This window comes from Accipiter gentilis, chromosome 7, assembly GCF_929443795.1.
Source record: "Accipiter gentilis chromosome 7, bAccGen1.1, whole genome shotgun sequence".
In the NCBI taxonomy this organism is placed as follows: Eukaryota; Metazoa; Chordata; class Aves; order Accipitriformes; family Accipitridae; genus Astur; species Astur gentilis.
Genome location: NC_064886.1, coordinates 32,885,359 through 32,903,488, shown reverse-complemented (window position 1 = coordinate 32,903,488; position 18,130 = coordinate 32,885,359). Strand labels below are relative to the sequence as shown.

General features: G+C 45.8%; 1 long non-coding RNA gene across 7 annotated transcripts; it reads right to left on the bottom strand.

Annotated features, from left to right (window-relative positions):
- Window positions 1-3,959: 3,959 nt before the first annotated feature.
- Window positions 3,960-16,015, bottom strand: LOC126041043 (uncharacterized). Of its 7 annotated transcripts, none has more exons than XR_007506757.1 (5): window positions 15,513-16,015; window positions 13,022-14,130; window positions 11,834-11,954; window positions 5,016-11,233; window positions 3,960-4,903 (listed from the first exon to the last, which is right to left on the bottom strand). It is a non-coding gene; the product is annotated as an uncharacterized LOC126041043 (long non-coding RNA). The 7 variants fall into 7 exon arrangements; XR_007506758.1 differs by having other exon boundaries at window positions 5,852-11,233; XR_007506756.1 differs by having other exon boundaries at window positions 3,960-7,705; window positions 8,171-11,233.
- Between the last annotated feature and the right edge of the window lie 2,115 nt (window positions 16,016-18,130).

Here is an 18,130-nt window from a genome sequence, read left to right as displayed (position 1 = left end):
TGGGCTGCTGGACAAATGGCTGCACATAACTAGTGCACAGCACAGCATGTTGGATGGGACTCAGCCACATGCACTGTAGCAACCCGTGCGTGCTGTAGGTTGCACTGTGCACGGACACACTCTTTATGTGTCCTGGTCTATAAAGTACCCCCCCAGCATTGTGTCAGATCTTGAAGGTTGTCCCCGTGCATACCCAAGTACACAGGCTGCTTCATACCTCTATGCCAGGAGTGGACCCAGGACTAGAGATGGGCTGTGGTTTTCTATCATCTGAACCAAACAGATCATGGTGGGAGGCAAATACTGAGGCAGGGGTTGGGTTTGGATGCCGGATCACAGGCATTGCTTTCACATTTCATGCCAAAATAATGGTTTCATCAGAAAGCCTCTCAACACATTAAGTTGCCACCACAATAATGTGTGAGAGCTGCATGTATCCAAAACAAAGCTGAAAATAGTCTTTCTCATGCTAGGTCTGAACTGAGGAGTTTTTTGCAAATTTGACTCCTCTGTGAACGGCAGGACCTCTTTTCTGCTTAATTTGAAGATCTGAGAGAGAAAGTTCAGTTCTTTGATCCTTAAACATAAAATCTCTGAAGTGACGCCTCTTGACTGTCTGGACTTGTGATGCATACTCAGAATTCATTCATATTATAAATAAATAATTGGCAGGTGATGCTATAGAGATAACAGCTTCCATTCTTTTTGAGGAATCATTAACTCCCAACAGGTCTCCCTGATCAACAGCTATAAAAAAACCAAACAACAAAACAACTCGGAAAATAATGTCAGTTGGAAGGGACATCTGGAGGGCTGCACTCCAACTTCCTCAAAGCAGGTCTAACTTCAACATTAGCTTAGGTTTCTCAGGGCTTTGTCTATTAGATTTTTGAATTCTCCAAGGATGGGGATTTCACAAACCTCACTGGGCACCTGCTCTAGTTTAACCGCTCTTACTTTGAAAAATTTCTTCTGTGATGTCCAGTGGAATTTGTCCTGCTGCAACTCTCAGTCATTGCTCTTGTGCTGTGCACCTTAGTGGAGAGCCTGGCTCTGTTCTCACTCATGCAGCCCAGGGTGCAATTAGCCATCATTACTACAAAGGCACGCTGCTGACTCCTCTTCAGCTTTTTTTTGTCCACCAGGACCCCACGTCCTTTTTTTAGCAAAGCTGTTTTCTAGCCTCTCAGTTCCCAGCCTGTACTGTTGCCCAGGTTTATTCTGTGTCAGGTGCAGACTTTACATTTGTCCTTGCTGAATTTCAGAAGATTTCTTTCAGGCTTATCTTTCAGGTTGCTGAAGACCACCTGAATGGCTGCCTCATCCTCCAGCAGTGACCTACAGCCTCAATTCAACGTCATGCACAAACTTGCCGAGGAACCCTTCTGCTCTGTCATCCAGGTTGCTGGTGAAGATTGGCCCTAGTGTTGTCACTTGAGGAGTGTCATCTGTTAATGACAATTAAATGTCTAGTTGTTGACCGTTATTATCCTTTGAGCTTCATGGCCCAGCCATGAGCTTTTTCCAGCCAGGTTGTGGTCCATCCATTCAGGCAATACCACCCCAGTTTGGCCTATATGGGAGACAATGTCAAAGGTCATGGTAAAACCAAAGTTAGTGACATCCACTGCTTCCCCCACCTTGTCCACCCAGCCCGTCATTCCAGCACAGATGACAACCACGTTGCCCGGGTACAATTTTGTCTGTAGTAGATCCATGCTGGCTGTTCCTCGCTATCTTCTTGTATCTGCACATGGCTTCTGTGTGGACTTGCTTCATAATATTCCCAGAAAACATGTACTGATATCTTACGTAAGACATCTTCAACTTTGCTAATGCTTTGGCTAATCCCTTTCAGAAGCCTGTTGATTACATGTGTTGAGTTTGTGAGACCTTCAGCATAAGCCTGCAGTGTTGGCTGAGGGAATTTTTGGTAGGGAGTGGCTGAGCAGGTCAAACTCAGAAGCAACCTAACCGGGACACACCTATTTTTCCTCTGTTGGGAATCCCTTTCTTCCCAGTCTCGCCACCAAGGATGATCTTCCTGCCATTGTTGCCACAGCCTTTGTGTTACCTCAGGGCAGGAGCCTTAAGGGGCGGAAGTGGGAAAAGAGGAGGAATGAGGCTACCACGCCAATGGACAGAAAAGAATGGTAGTGTCAGATCTTGGCACCTGGCAAGGATTCAACTAGTTTGAGTAAAAGGAAAAAATAGGGAAGAAGAAAGGGTAAGGTCATCTGCACAGAGTGCTAGGGACAGGCATGGTCGTTTCTAGAGAGCATGAGTAGTTCAGTCAACAGGAAGGGCCAGGCACTTGCCAAAATACACATTTGCGCAATGGCCTACAGTAGTTGGAATTCACAGAAGACAGTTGAGGTTCACGAGGTATAACTTTGATTCACTGGGGTCTGAAGTACAATACTGAGGTAAGTACTACTATAGAAAGTAAGAAACAAAATGGTTGGAAAGCCACCAGGTCTGACTGGGGAGCCAGAGCAGGACAAATGCTGCTTTGCCAAGCTGGCATGCCCTTGGGTGGCTTGAGGCTCACTCCTGCCACGGGGGCCTGGCTGCAGCCACGGGACCTGCTCCCAGCCAGGGAGGCATCTGTGCTGTCCCCTGGACCACTCCATTTCTGTGGAGAACAAAAGTCCTGGAAATGCTGGTCAGCACAGTGATGGCCATCCTCACAGAGGGCCTTGTAGGACTCACTGGGGCCTTCGTGGCTGGAAAGGCTTGGCAGAGCACAGTCCGCTGTGACTGGAACTGGACCGTGTAATTGCAATTGAGGAAAGAGGCAGGCGCAGTGGTGGGAGGTAACGACTGTAGGAACACTTGGGCATGCAGCATTGGGCACGCCTTGCTAATTAGAAGAAACATACATAATCCTATCATCTTTTGTTGTACCCATACTAATGTGATCGATTGTATTTCTGTGGTGGACTTACATTTGTAATCTCCTTACTAGCACATTAGAAGACTTTTAACAGTGATGCACAAAAAAGCCAATAGGACATTCGTGTAGAGACAACGCTGCTGTGGAGCCATGTGCGTCTCTAATGAAGGAGACAATCTCAGTATAGATTCGTCTGCACAGCAAGCTGAGGTTTCCAGGGTCCCAAGGTAAGTGTGAGTACCTGCGTGCTGCAGTCCTTCCTGCATTAATGAAACCTGACTTGCTGGGTCACCCTCCTGCGGTGACACAGTATCATTTAAAGCTGTTTGCGTATTACAGCGATACTATCACAAGGTGTGGTGCCCTGATTGGAGTCTAGCAAGAAAGTAACCCTCTTATTCACCCACCCACCCACCCACCTTTGGCAGATGGTCTGAGGGTCTCTCCTTTGCTTCATGACAGAAAGTGGTTGATTCACCTCCACCCAGTGGTAATTATGTGTTGCTGCCTACTGGAAGTTCCCATGTTGGCATCGGAGTGGTAAGCCTAGAACTCACTGCTGAGATTAATTGCAAAGTAAAAGCATGATTTCTTGATGTCTGTTTTATATTCAGCCTAGTGAAAGTTACTTAATGCTCTGTATCATTTACTTGTGATTTTTTTTTTTTTAATGATCATTAAAATGCTCCTAACTGCTATTACCCTGCCACACTCCTATTTCTCAGCAGCTATTTGCATGCAGCCTTCCCATCAAACTAGAAAGCAGTTCTGGTAGCAAAAATTTTCTGGCATTTTTGGGGTTTCCTTTCCTTTCCGAAGAGCGTCCCCTTTTAAATTCTTTTATTCTAGATCCTCCTGTGTAAAACACAGCTCCTTCTGGAGGGGCTTTGCCCTCCTGAAAGCTTCTCATTTTATCCCCTCAGCTTTAGGACAAAATTATTCTCCTGTCAGTGCAGTTCTTATTGAACCAGGCTGGCTTGGCAGGTCTCCACTCCTTCTTTGTTTAAGTTTATTTATTTTTATATCAGAAAGGTAATAAAATTGACAAAAGAGGTTTATTCAGACTCTAACTGTACAGTTTACCACACAAGCAAAATAAAATGTCCAACACAATTCCATTCATTTATGGCATCAGTGCTGAGCCATTATAGTACCAGCGCTAGGTAACTTTTCCTCCCTTCACCTTTGGAAACCAATGTCCTGTACCAAGCTTTCTGTTTGCTCAGCGCCCTCCACCTTTGCAGGAGATTGTTGGTACAATGTGGAAGACTTTTAACAGAATCAAGGCCAAGCCTGTAGGGCTCCAACCCCCAGCGTGCAGGGCTTTCCCTGGGAGGGAGGGCAGGAGGAGCGAGGTGAGGAGCTCTGTGTATCTTCAGCTGCTCGGCTGGATGCTCCAACTGTAACACAATCTGCTGGAAGGCCCACGGGAGCCCTTCACCTTGGAATCAGGGGTTCTCTGGGGAGTTCAGCCATCTCCTCATTCAAGTTGTATGGAGCCCATCCCCACAGGAGGATGTTGCCAAACACCTCATCAGGACCAGCTGTAGCCTCCACTTGGCTCAGTCCTGAGCTCCTAGAGCACCTCAGAGCTGCGGTGCTGAGTGCTGTGCCGAGTTACCTGTTCCATGGAGTGAGTGCTAAACCCCAGAGTCCGGTGCTGAGTGCTGTGCTGAGTAACCTGTTCCATGGAGTGAGTGCTAAACCCCAGAGTCCTTACCCAACCAGTGGGCTCTCATTTCTGGATCAGATGTAGTACCCAAATGATCCTATAAACACGGCTATGGAACAAGAGCTGCAATCTGTTTAGCAAGGTCTGTTTTCATGTATGTTCATCAGTGAGTTGGGATCAGAGTGGGTGTAGGTCCTGAGGTTGGTTGACTGGAGTTAGCAAAGAAGAAAGAGGTGTGGGAGGGTGGAGTAACATTTCAAAAGAGAAGGTTCATTCACATCTTCACTGTTTCTAGCCGGTGGACAAGAATTCTCCTGATACCATGATACTGGGGCCTGGACAAAGGAATAAATTGTCTTTTAATGCCTAGATCAATGGAAGGAATAGAGCAGAGACAGAAATGCAGGAAGGGGAAATCAGTTCACTCAGTATTATTTGTTAATATACCAGCTTCACCAGCTTTATAAGTGCTGTAGTATCAGTGTCATCTGATACAGGCATGCTTCATGTCAACTGATGGGGAGATCGCTGACGAGGAGGCTTGCAGATAAGGTTAGCAACAGCCATGCCGTACACTGGAATGTTTATGGCAGCAGCCGTTTCATTTCTGACCTCAGCACTAGGACTACCCAGTCTCCAGACCCATGTGTGCATTTTGGGGCTGGCCTTCCTCTTCTGAGGCTCTGCTCCTCACCGAGACCGTACACAGGCTGGTGTGGGGGTCTGCAAAAGGGAATTGGGGAAGTTACTGTGCTCTGCTGACTGGGATTACTGCATAACAGCTGCTCCAAGTGCAGTGCAGGTTGCTTACACGTTAACCAGCATTTCAGCTTAGGCGGGCTGTAACCTGTGTCGGATGGTGGGCTGGGTTTCACAGGGTTCTCCAAGAGCTTGTCATGGCCAGTGCTTCTGAAAGGCAGTGGGATGGGGTACCCAGGTCCCTTTGGTGCTGTTAACATCCCTGTCTTGCCTACTTCAGGCATGTCTGGAAGGTGTCGACTACCAACCTCCAAGTTTCCAAGTATCGAAGCCCATGTGCTCTGAAGTGCCTGCCTTTAGAAACAACGGAAGGGCATTGCGATGCACAGAGTCTGTGTGCTCAAACTCGCCAATGGCTGCAGCCAGAACCCAGGCTTTGGGAGCTCTGTTTTTGTCTGACACCGTCTGACTGCCTGAGCCTTGCTTTTGAGAGCCCAGTGCTGCAGCTGAGGTGAGGTGACCCTGGTTTGGGGGGGTCAGACACCCACGCTGTCGAGCCCTCCCAAACATAAGCGGTGCCTCACCTTTGTGCTACTTCCAGCTGAAGAGAGAGAGGACTTTACCTCCTCTTCTTGTATCAGGAAGGTCAATCTCCGCACGGACTGCCTTTTCTTTTAAATCTGTACATTAAAAGGCATCGTAAAATGCTACAGCATAGGGGTGCAATTAATGACTCTTTGGAAGCATTGTGCGATTACTGGCTCTCAGTGCAGTAAATAGAAAGCAGTGAGGTTCTGGAGTTCATTTCCAAACAGGTGAGTGGGAACTCTCAAACGAGGAGGCGATTAGCACGTCTGCAGGTCTGGTTTCTCCTTTCCCTGAAGTGAAGGTGGGCGTTAGGCTGTGGTGTGCAACATCCACATCATGCCTCATCTAAGATTTGCCAATATTCATTTGTTTTTTTCTACTCTTTAGCAATCAAACAGAAACTTTTCAGCTGGTACCTTCTGGGTGACAAGGTTTGAGAAATAACCTTTCAGTCACTATTGCAGCATTGTGAAAATGTTCTTAGGTGATATAACAGCTGCATCACATGAGCAGAGCACATTGTCTCAGAGCTACCTGTACTCTCCAGTATGGTTCAGAGAGTTTGTTACCAAAAATGTGGATTAATTTTCTGAGTGATACTGTACACACTGCAAGGGAAATGCTCCAGATGGAGCTGCTCAGGCTTACATGAACATATTTGCCTATTTCAGAAACCTTTACACTTACTACTGCTTAAACACCATCAGTGGCAAAAGCTACTCTGGCTGCCATGGGAGCAGGACTGGGTCAGTAATGCCATGTTATAATAAATCACCCAGGTTATATCACCAATACTGTAATTGCTCAGGAGGCAGTTGGCCCTCCAGTTAGTTTGGGGAAATAAATTTAAATTTCAAAATTTGTACTGTCATATTAAACCACTCTAAAAACGTAGGTAATGATATGTAACAAACAAAGGTATCTCTTCCCAGTGAAGCCATGTTAAGTCATTTTATATTACCACCAAAGGAACAAACCAAGTTTTTACAACAATAGTTGGCAGTATTTCTATTAAATGGCATTAGCCAATAATTTCTAAAACTGCCTGTTAATTATGGCATTGAACCCTTGCAGGCGGTTCTATTTTACATAAGTGCAATCCAGTTTCCAGCCATCAACTGAAGACTATAGCCTTTTGTTGTAGCCAAACAAGACTATGCGTTACCGAATTCCTTTCTGGGGTAAAATCTATTGTCATTGGGTTTGGGTTTTTTTTGGTGGTGTTTTTTGTTTGTTTGTTTGTTTTTAATCCTGACACTGCCAGGTAACATTCAAAAGAGACAGTTTAAGCGCCACTACCTCTGGGCAGCTTGTCCGGCTGGTGTGCGAAGGCCTGCCAGCTCAGGTCCAGGGCAGCTACTTAGCTCAAACACGGCACTCTGCGGACGCGGCTGGGCTGTTGTGGCAGCCAGCTTGGCTCCAGAGCCCAGGTAACCTGTTGTCCGCACCACAGCTCTGATACCAGCAGCAAACGGCTAGCCCAGAGGAGCAGCGCTCGTGCAGTGCCATGTCCGCACTGCAGCCGCCGGCCCGGGCTGGGGACCGCTCGCAGACATGGAGCAGAAAGCGCTGAGCTGGCTTTGCGGGAGCCGGGGCTGGCTGAAGAGCAGGAGGCTGCCCGCTGTTTGGGGTGCCCAGCTCCATCAGCCCGGGCAGCTGAACCGTATTGTGCATCCCTTGAATACAGAACCCCCCCAGCACACTCGGCAAGAGGGCTGGCACAGCGTGCGCTGCTGTGTCAGTCTGTTGCTGGTCCTCAGCTGCTCTGGAGGTGTCTGCTGGGTTCACAGCATGTCTGGAGGACATCACATCGTGCTGCAAGCTTTATCTTCTAGCTGCACAAACACTTCCTAGAACACACAGAGCAGGAGCAGATAAGGATAAATCTCTCACAGGTAACTGTAACAGTGGCAGGAAAAAAGTGACATTCGTTTTGTACTTATCGCTTTGACTAGCTGTAATTATTATTGCTATTGTTAGTGCTACTATTGTAATATTACCTGAGGCTGCCCAGTCAGCACTGAGCTCCGTTGTATTCAGCACAAATGCACCCAAACCCCTCAAAAAAACTTACAGTTCAGAATGCCAGTGCCTTACAATGGTGAAGAGGAGGGGTAAAACCAAATGGATACAATTAGCTTAGGCACAACTTAGTCATTGTCTTCTTGGTGTAATTATAAAATGGACAAAGGTAGCGCCAACTAACCTCAAATGCCCTTCTAGCCATAATTAACTATATTGCATAATAATGGTGTCAGTTTAAACATTGTTTAAAACCAATGCTTTGCTCAAAATTACTGTATAGCCACACTTACATCTTGCACAACAGACTAACACATAGCAGTGTCTTGACTTCCATTTTCTGTTTCATTGTGTCATCTGTGCATAGGAAAAGCTCTTGACCAAAGAGGAGTCAGTGGTACAGCGGTAAATAAAAGTGGGTAGATTCATCTGTCTGTGGTATATAAGAAGCAGGTAAATACTAGAAGTGCCCAAAGTAGAAGTGGGTGCAAAGGGAGTGCCCTTTGCCTGCATTTACCATTGACTACACCACTTAGAAGAGTTGCATAATTGATACAATTGAACCACATCAGTCCTTTTATTTATAGAACATAATGAAATGGTTTTCAACATCCTGGATCATGCTGCATGGGTGATTGCCATGTATGTACCCAAGGAGAATAAATAAAAACATTTCCCTAAGGTATTATGTCTCTTCATCTTCTCTAGTTGCATCCAGGACTTTGAGAGCAGTTCTGTAAAGCATGCAGCATGTAATCGTGCTCTGCTATTGCACACACTTCGTTGGGCAGAAAGCTGCAGTGATGCTGCTCCTTTTAACGTTGATTTCCCGTGTAGTACATAAAGCGTTGTCATAGTTTCGTGGAGCTTAGGATGTGCACATACCTAAACATACCATAACCTGCATTTGACATAAATCTGGCGTACCTAGAAAGCATATAGGTGCAAGCTCAAAAACAACAACAAAAAAAAAGCTGTGGCATTTGATAGCTGCTTTCAGTGATGGAAATGGAAGTAGGTCATGAAGCGGTCCCCTGATAAAGACAAATGACATAGATGATCTGAGCCCGCTGTTTGAGCCACAGGCTCCCACACCAGCTTGTGCTTGTGATGGTCTCTCATTAGAGTCTGACACGATGACTGTGAATGTCATCCAAGGAAGACGCTGGTCTACGACAGAAGCACGAGCATCAGGTGGCACTGAGACAGGGTTACTGTAAGTTACATAAAATAAAACAAAGCACTGCTATAGTTTTATCTTTTTTTGGTTGCTATTATTGGAAAAATACAGATAACAAGTATTTCTCTTGCTGAATCGTTTGCCCATCTTTACATGATGTTCTACTGTTCCTATTGCATCATTTGAATTTGGCCTTTATTTATGATGCTACATTGTTGTATGTATACACTTTATAATTAGAACTACTAATTGCAAGCTTGCTTACTGCCTTTAGTTGGCTTTTCCAGAGCATTGCTTGTAAAAAGGTCACAATTACTCAGTTCTTTTCAATTGCTCAGTGAGTATTTTCATAAATTGAAAAGAAACCAGGACTAGGTTTTTAACTTATCCTATTTCTAAACTTTACATGGTGCCCATCTGGTGCATAGAAATGAACTGCATCAAAAATTGCATCTTTTCAGAAGCTGTTTAAACTCTTTTCTCAAAAAAATCCTCTTTTTCTGAATAAAAAAAAAAAAAGTAATCACCACATCGACATACTGAGGGACTCCCATGCTAGTAGATTTTAATTGGGTTTTTGACATGTAAAACTTCAGCCTAGACACATTGTCATATTCTTGATACATTTTGAACTGAAAAGAATCCACATAGGTTAATGGTTCTGCAAGAAGTCATTTCCATACACACTCCGCAAACTTAGACACAATGCTCCCATTTTATCTTTTGTTATTTCAACTTTGCCGATGATTCAGTGGTGTTATTCTGCTGAAAAACTGGATTAACGCAGCAGTGAATCAGGCTCATTGGCTCTGCATCTCACTATCTAAAATGAGGATCCACCTACAGGTAAAATACTATCATACTGCAAGTATCTCACAGACTGCAATCTGTTCTGGCTTGCCAGATCTTCATCGGAAAAGGATTGCATAGGTTCAAAATTAAAGCGCATGCTGACTGCATTTTAGTCAATGGGAATACTCGTGAACAAGATGAGCTGGTTTGGGCTTTGCTAATTACAAATTGCTCAAATCAAAAATAGCAGAGCATGGGGTTACTTCTTTTTGTCTCTTATGTTTTCATTACCTGGCTGCCACAGATGCAGAAAAGCGGCCCCTCTGCTGCTTGCCCAAGAAGGCTGCGAGGCGCAGGGCTGGCACCCTGCGGGGACCCCGCAGTGCACAGGGATTGCTGGGTGCGCAGAGAGTTCAGGTCGCTCTCTCCTGTCGCCATGCACCGAGCTCCAAAGAGACACCTCCAAGCGTGTGCTCTTGCAGCAGTGGGAGTTACATCAGACACTACAGCTATTTTATTGGCAGCCATGAGCTCAGCTTCACCGTGTTACACTTCGGTAAACACTCAATGGCAAATAATGCTAGAAAGTGTATGTAAGTGTAATCAGCTATTGGGTTTTCTTCCTTCAGTGTGATCATCTCATGATTTATTAGACAGTCTCTGTTCAAACTGCCAAATAACTTCCCCTTTCCCTTATATGTCGTTCTTGTTTTGTTCCCTTCGCAAAGTCAGTCTTAAAGGGCATCTCACAGAAATGTGCATTCATCCAGTGCCTGCAGTCCTAGCCCTCTCCCCTGTGCACAAACACTGTACATTTACCCGTCATGCACCCTGTGCTTAAACTGACTAATAAAAAAATGGATCCCAGTTATGTGATGGTCCAGACAGCCTCAGCACGGAACACAGCCAAATGCCCGTTGATGTGATGAACCACCATCGCAGAGGACATGAGCAATTAACTGAGTATATAGTTTTATTTAGGGGGGTGGAGGGGATGATAAAGGTGAGCTGCCTTTAGCACACTAACAGGCTGGGAGAGGGGCTCCAGCGATTGCATGGGGGACACAACTGGAAAAGCTCTTTTGTCTCCACCGCTTGGTAAGAACATCACCTTGGGCAGCATCTCTGCTGCTGCAAGCAGCGAGCGAGGGTTCGGGCATGTTTCTTCGCCCAGCGTGGCTCAGACCTCCACTCCGGAACCGCAGGTGCAGTGCCCAGGCACTGCTTGCCCAGGTCACTGGGGGCTGAGCGCGCCAGGTGTGAGCGGCGTCACACAGGCTGTGGTCTTCAGGCTGACGTCAACACCGAGGGATCGCTCCTGGGTTTCACTGGGTTAGCACAAGCTTCTTCACCCCATTAAAGGCCTGGTCTTTGGGTCTTCAACCTGAAATCAACCCAGGCGTTAGGAGGTGAAGGTTGGTACACTGTCTGCTGGTGTTCGGCTGGAAGGAGCTGATGGCATCAGGCTGCGGTGACAGCTGGGTGACACCATGAAAAGAGTGCCAACTTGCCGGTGATCCCAGCAGAGGGGGAAGGGGGGCCGTGACCTGCCGTTCCCATGCCAAAGGCACAGTCTCCGTGGCAAGGTTTGGCTGCAGCAGATGGGAGATAAGTACCACGTCTAATTGCATTGCTTGGCTTTCGGGAGCAGAGTGATGGCTTCATTCTGCAGTGACACCCAGCCTCGACCAGCACTGAGCAATTGTCACTGTCACCAGATGAACCCAGGAAAAGTGCGATGTCATGAGGTAAAATACGAAATGAGCCAAAAAGGCAGAATCTTACAATAACGCTAATGTAAACACTGGTCTGTTAAGAAATGCCAGCCTAGTTTTTATCTTGTAGCAGGGAGATTGTTTTTGAGAACCTATGCAGAGTCAAATGAATTCATAAACCTCCGTACCAGGTGCAATCATTAGTCAGTAAATGAATTACACATAATTATCTGCTTTGTATTTAATTCACTTGGCTTCCAGTTTCTTACCCTTCATACAGTGAAACTCTCTCTCACAAACACGCTCTCCATGGGCAAGGAGGTTTTGGAGGGCTGCCATCACCCTGACTCATGAATCAGACTCCATGATTTGAATGATATTTATCTAAGCCTGCAAACAAAGAAGATGGCTATGTGTCCAATGAGAGAATAATTATTGTTATTATGTTTATAGAGCAACAAAGTCGGGAGTTAGGACCCCGGGGGAAAGGCGGCAGGAAGGGCGAGCTGGGCAGAGGCAGGAGGCTGTAGGCAGTGTTTCAGTGCAGGCATGTGCCAGAGCCCTCGCAGGGTTCCCTGCCTGTGAGTCACCTCTGCCAGGAATCGCCCAGCGGCCAAGGCGGACGGCCAGGTGATGCCTGCCTCGGCGGGGACGCTCGCCGGGAGCCGCAAGACCACCTCCCCGAGGGCTCTCGCCACGGTACCAGGACAACACTGGGCCCGCGAGGGTTTTGGCAGCGGCTGAAGGGAGTTGGGGTTGGCACAAAGCACCCCAGACGGCTCCGCCGCTGTGAGGCTGAGGATGGGGACGTGCTGGTCTGCGGGCAAGCCAGCCCCGGCTGCACTGGGTAGCAGCGCTGACAGGGCAGCCTCCTGCTTGAGCAGACAGTGTGTGTTTTCTTCTTTTACGGAAGCCAGCTGTACACTTACATCCACAGTAACTTTAACTAAACTACAAAGAAAGGAAAAATAAATCCATAACAGAAAAACCTTGCTTCGCAAGTAACAGCCACTGCCACAGCAGGTTGCTTAGAAATAAAAATGGCCCTTGAAATGACATTTGGGCTCACCCTGCTCCACAACTTCAGTGCAAGCTCAGGCAGAGGAGCCCTGCTCCACACCTGGAGAGCTTTGGACACTCTGCCACTGGCAGTGCCGTGCGTGAGCCAGGCTTGCTCCTTCCAGGTTAATGCCCCATCTACTCAGAGAGGGCAGTGACAGAGGAGGCTCTACCTACCCCTTAGGACTGTCTGTCGTAGGCAGTAAGTTTGGGATAAACAATAATTTGAAACCCATATTTTGAAAATGCATCTGCCACTCTAAAGCTTTCCTTAGCTTTCCTGGGATTGCAAGAGTCCCCCGAATTTAAAGGGCACCCCATGCCCTGCTAGGAAGGGGGCCACAGCCCTCTGATGTGTGGCTGTTGCCAAGGCATGCACCTGCACAAAACTCACTCACGTTTCTTGTTGGGGTCACAGAGAGAGTGACCCATGTTCACAGCCGACTTCTGGTGCATCTGTACAGTGGGATAACAACTGTCAGCTTTTTGTCAGCTTGGTACCACCAAGCAACGGCCCTGGCCATCACAGCCATAGCTCTCGAGGCCTTGGAAAAGGACACCAGACTCTGGAAATGTTTTGGTTTGTGGTTTAAGGACTCAGCCAGCCATGATAATGGCAAGCAGCACTCCTGTTGAGAAAGTTGGAAAAAGTGTCATTTACTTCCATTAAATCAGCTTTAGGATGGTAAAGTTTGAGCCACCTTGCAACTATATCTAATGATCTTTAGGTTAACAACATAGAGCCAGGGAGACAGCAGGACAAATAGCCAGATGAAGAGGTTACCTGGAAATAACAATGAATTTAGAATGAATCCTATGCAGGGAACAAGACATCTTCTTCTTGTTCTCCCAAGACCAGCGTGAAACACTTCCAAATTTTATCCTTGTTATTGGAGGGGAGGCAAAACCAATAACCTGCATAATTATCAATGCTCAAAAAATACCACTAAAAATGCAAGATAAATAACTTGATGTCCCTTCCACTCAACCCAGTTTTAGAAGCAAGTTTTATCTCACTAGATGTTTTAACTGATCATTAAATCCATGTTCATATCCTAGGAAGAAACAGGGAAAGGCTTTGACTAAGGAAGAATTGCCAATGCAATGATAGGCAATGATACTTTGGATCACAAAGCATGCCTTTGGGGATGTGCATTGAAGTGCTGGCTTTTTTTAAACTGTAGTAAATCTTCCTTACTTGATTCCCTTTTAAGAACAACTTAAATTTTCTGGAGAAGGTTGACAGAAAACATGTATGTGCCAACGTTAACATCCTAGAGAAAAAAAGGGCTTTTTATGAGAGCAATCAAAAATATTGCTGAGACAGTACTGGCCACAAGAGGAGAAAATGTGGTTTTACGGACTTGGTGTAGACTGGGAGTCCTGGATCAGGACTTTCTCAATCTCCCAAAACTGGCACACAGCCTTGAGAAAGCCAGCCCACCTCTCGGTGCTTCAGTCTGCCTTGCTGTAGCAGCAAGGAGACACTTGCTGCCTCCTCGGTAACCTGGGAGAACAAAAGGATGTTACACTGATTACCTGAACTCACAGCACTTCTTAGCGCATATTTACCATTGAAAATTGCTGCTTCTGTTGAAGATTACAGCGAAACCAGACCTTTGTGCCCCAAAGCATGTTTGTTTATTTATCAGTTTGTTTGTTTATCAGCTGATCTAATAAAAATATTACCGTTTCCCACCAATTTGATCTACAAGGCATTTCAAGATCCTTGAATGGAGGAAGCGAACAAAACCATACAATGTATTACCAGGCAGGTGGAGAAATAGCTAAGCATAAGTCTTCATAAATACTATTGTTCATACAGCAGTTTCTGCATCTCCCTCTCTCCCTCCCTGATACACAGAGGCTTTATATTATTACTACAGGGAAAAAAACTAGACAGTAGCCAAACTCATATGAAGAGCACTCCCCTGTTTACAGTCCCTGAGAAATAATGCCAGGAACTATGGGCCCAAAGAGAATGCCACAAATACTTCCCTCTGAGCTAGCTGACAGAAAACAGTCAAAAGAACAGGGCTATACATTGCTGCTTCATTACAAATCACTGCATTTGGCACACCTGTTCCAGCACACCTTAGGGCTGTTGCTGGACATAATGTGCCTTTAATTTTTTTTATTTTTTTAATATTGCAACCCAGATGGCATCTGGCTTTGCACACATGAGCATGGTCATATCGTCACATGTACCACAAGACCACAGAGCAGTCATGCTCTTCACTGTCAGACCCAAGGAGGTTTCTGAAAAACATTGTTCTCCAGTTGCCTGGTCTTACTGAGAGCACATGGCAAGGCTCAGGCACTGTGCTCTGTAACACGGCTGCAGAGCCGGCACGCATCCAAACATCGCAGAGCGTGAGCAAAGCAAGTTCAGGGCTGTCTGCACCTGTCTGGAGAGATGTAGTTTTTCAGCACAGCACAAGAACTTAGAATCAGGTCCTTTTCCAGTGTGAACACTGCCTGTTTTGGTGCAAGATCAGTATGGGAAAATATATTTCAAATTTGGAGAGAGGAATTTTTCCCAGTTTACAAACTGTTCAATGTTTACAAAGTTTTAAATTGGAGTCAGTAACAAAAGAGCACAGATTCAGCAGCAGAGATTTGAATAAGCCTTACAGTTGCTGGACTTCTTGAGTTAGACCAAGTGAAACTAGCCTAGTATTTTGCACATAGCCTGTGCTTGTGGTGATTTTACTAATTTTTGGTGAAGTTGCTCAAGTAAGTTAGAATACGAATATTGTTTACCAGCCCTGGGAAGATTACAACACTGGCCTGTGTTCACATGTGCTTTGGAAGGCTTAGAAGGGGACAGGGAGAACAAATGGAAAGAACCACATCTGCCCCTGGATCACAAATCATGCCTGCTTGTACCTGAAAGACCATAAATTTATCTGTTTGCAGAGTACTGGCATGTCGCCTGGGAACTTCCATTAAAAGATGTAGTTGTACTGCGCTGCACCTCTCAGCGTCAAAGTGGCATCTTTAGCATGCAAAGGAAAGCTTTAAGGTCACGTCTGTGGTAAAAAGAAAAAACCCTGATTAATCTGACAGCAGATTCACCGTCGCCTTCCTGTGGGGCTGTTGGGGTATTTTACCCAGTGATGTTGCAGCGTGCTCTGGTTCCCAGCTTTTATGTTACTCCATTTCATCTTGTTGCACAAGCCTTGCTCTAGGATGAATGTAAGAATTCGTATTTTGGTGATGTGAAGCAATCTAGCCCTGACCTTGCCACAGTTTCTTACACACACATAAAGCATCCTCTGAAGCCAGGGAGACTTTGGCTCTAAAAGCTAATGGCAGGACAGGTCATGCTCTTTATGTCCTGGGCAGGCAAGATCTGCCTGCATGCCCATGACTTCCAGACCTTATTCGTATCTTCCTGTCTGATAGGGAGGAGACTCATAACCTGGGGACCCATGTACAGCTCTGTGGTATGACTGGGCTCTGTACATTCATGAAAATGAGTCCCCCAGCACAAATAATGGGCACAGCTGCAAAATACAACCTTTTCTGAAGAACCCATTCCTGGCCCTGCCTCCTGCCACCCCATGCCGAAGTAATGAACTAACCCCATTTACAATTGTTTTGCTCGACATATGGGTCCCAGATAGGGAGAAATATCCAAAAGAAGGCAAATTTAACTCAATGTGGGAAAGTCCCTACTGCACTGTGTGTGGGTATATACTGGTGAGCTTGGCTCTGGAACAGGGAAAGGACAAAAAGCCAAAGAGAGGAGAAAGGCTGAGCTGGGAGGGAGGGGCAGAGGAAGATTTTGTGTGTTCCTGGGAAGGAAACAATGGGACAAGGGGCAGGAATTAAAAGAACCACATCCTTCTCTGCATCATAGCCCTGCAGTTTAAGTTACTCCCTCACACTGGACCAACCCATAGTGCCCTACTTCTAACATTGCTCCCCTGTGACTGCTGTGGTGAAGCTCCATCCCATTAGATGCATCTTGACCAGGGACCACTAGGGCAGCAATGCTCTTAGCGTGTCAGATCAAACCTCCCTCCTTCCTTCCGATGACATTTTGATGAGTCCCCCACCCTTGCTGGCCTATCCCAAGCCCCTGCAATTAAGCTCCAGCCTCACAGCCTCTGCTAAGCGTAAGTCAAAAGATGTTCCTCCCTTCCCTTCACCTCTGACCCCACAGCCAAGCCAACCCTGCCCCAGGCAGACTAGCTCTCTCCAAAGCTCCCCGCAAACCTTCAGTGGGGAGGTCCTTCCCAGCCACCCCACTTCCCTGCAATGACTCTTGAGGAAGAGCTACACAAGGAAAGGACAAAGGCAAGATGGTATTTCCTTGCACCCTCTTCTACCTATGTCCTCTCCTTTCATCTCTGCTTCCACTAATTTTCTCAAGCTCATTGTCTTGTTTGTGAACTGCTGCATGTCTCAGTAATGACAATATTGGTGCTCTTCCATTATTGCTATATTCCACAATACTTGTACTATTCGTAATATTCACCCTTGTACACTCTTTGTATGTTCAAAGCATTTGCAACTATTTACTGCTTATTTCTCCCAAAAGCAGTGCAAGGGAAGTGGGGATGTCAGCACTAGCAGCCCCACTTAGCAGATGGACCAGTCAATACAGAGAGGTTAAGAGTTAGCAGCAGCAGCCTCAGCATTTGAGTGTCCAGCATAAGGTCTTCTGGTTTGAACAACCCAGAAACAGGTCTTCTCAATTTACTGTTCTCTTCAGGTAAAAAAAAAAATCTCCATGTGCCCGTTCAGTGGGTCACTTTAAGAGCTCTCAGCCATGTACAATGAGCAAAAATGGTTTAAAAAATGCTTGTGTGTTTAGAACTACACACACATATATGTATATACATATGCATGTATATATATGTATATATGCATATGGATATATGGATATACATGCCCATATATAGGTATACATACATGCATACCCATGCAATGTATAATGTAAATCTAAGGTAGAACTGCAAATATATAATAACATAATGTATTTTATATTGTATATATTATATAAATTGTATATGTTATATATTATAATATATATACATCCCTATGAGATATAATCAGGTTTCCTTTTGCTTCAGTAAGTCTTTGACTATGGTCAAGGCATCGGAACATTTGAGGTTCGCTCTTTGGAAGGTGAGCTATACACGCCTAACTTCCTTGTCTTCAGAGAGCAGAGGAACTTTATCCCTTCCTCATAGCACCTGTGAGAATGTTGGGTTGACATTCCCATTCTCCCAGCAGGAGAAGCCTAAAACAACCTGAACACCACCATCCTCTCAGCTCTCTAAGTCCTACGGCTCAGAAGTCTCACCATAATAAATAGCATTACTACCTGGAAAGCTTCTGTTGCTGAGAACAAGGTGAGTACGAGGAGACAGGTTACACACTTGGAAGTGTATAGAGTCCTTCAGGATCTATTTGTTCACTCCAGAGAGAAAGTGAGTCATGAGAAACCTTAAGGTGGAGCACTCAAAACAAGGAGTGTATAAATGATTAGCAAG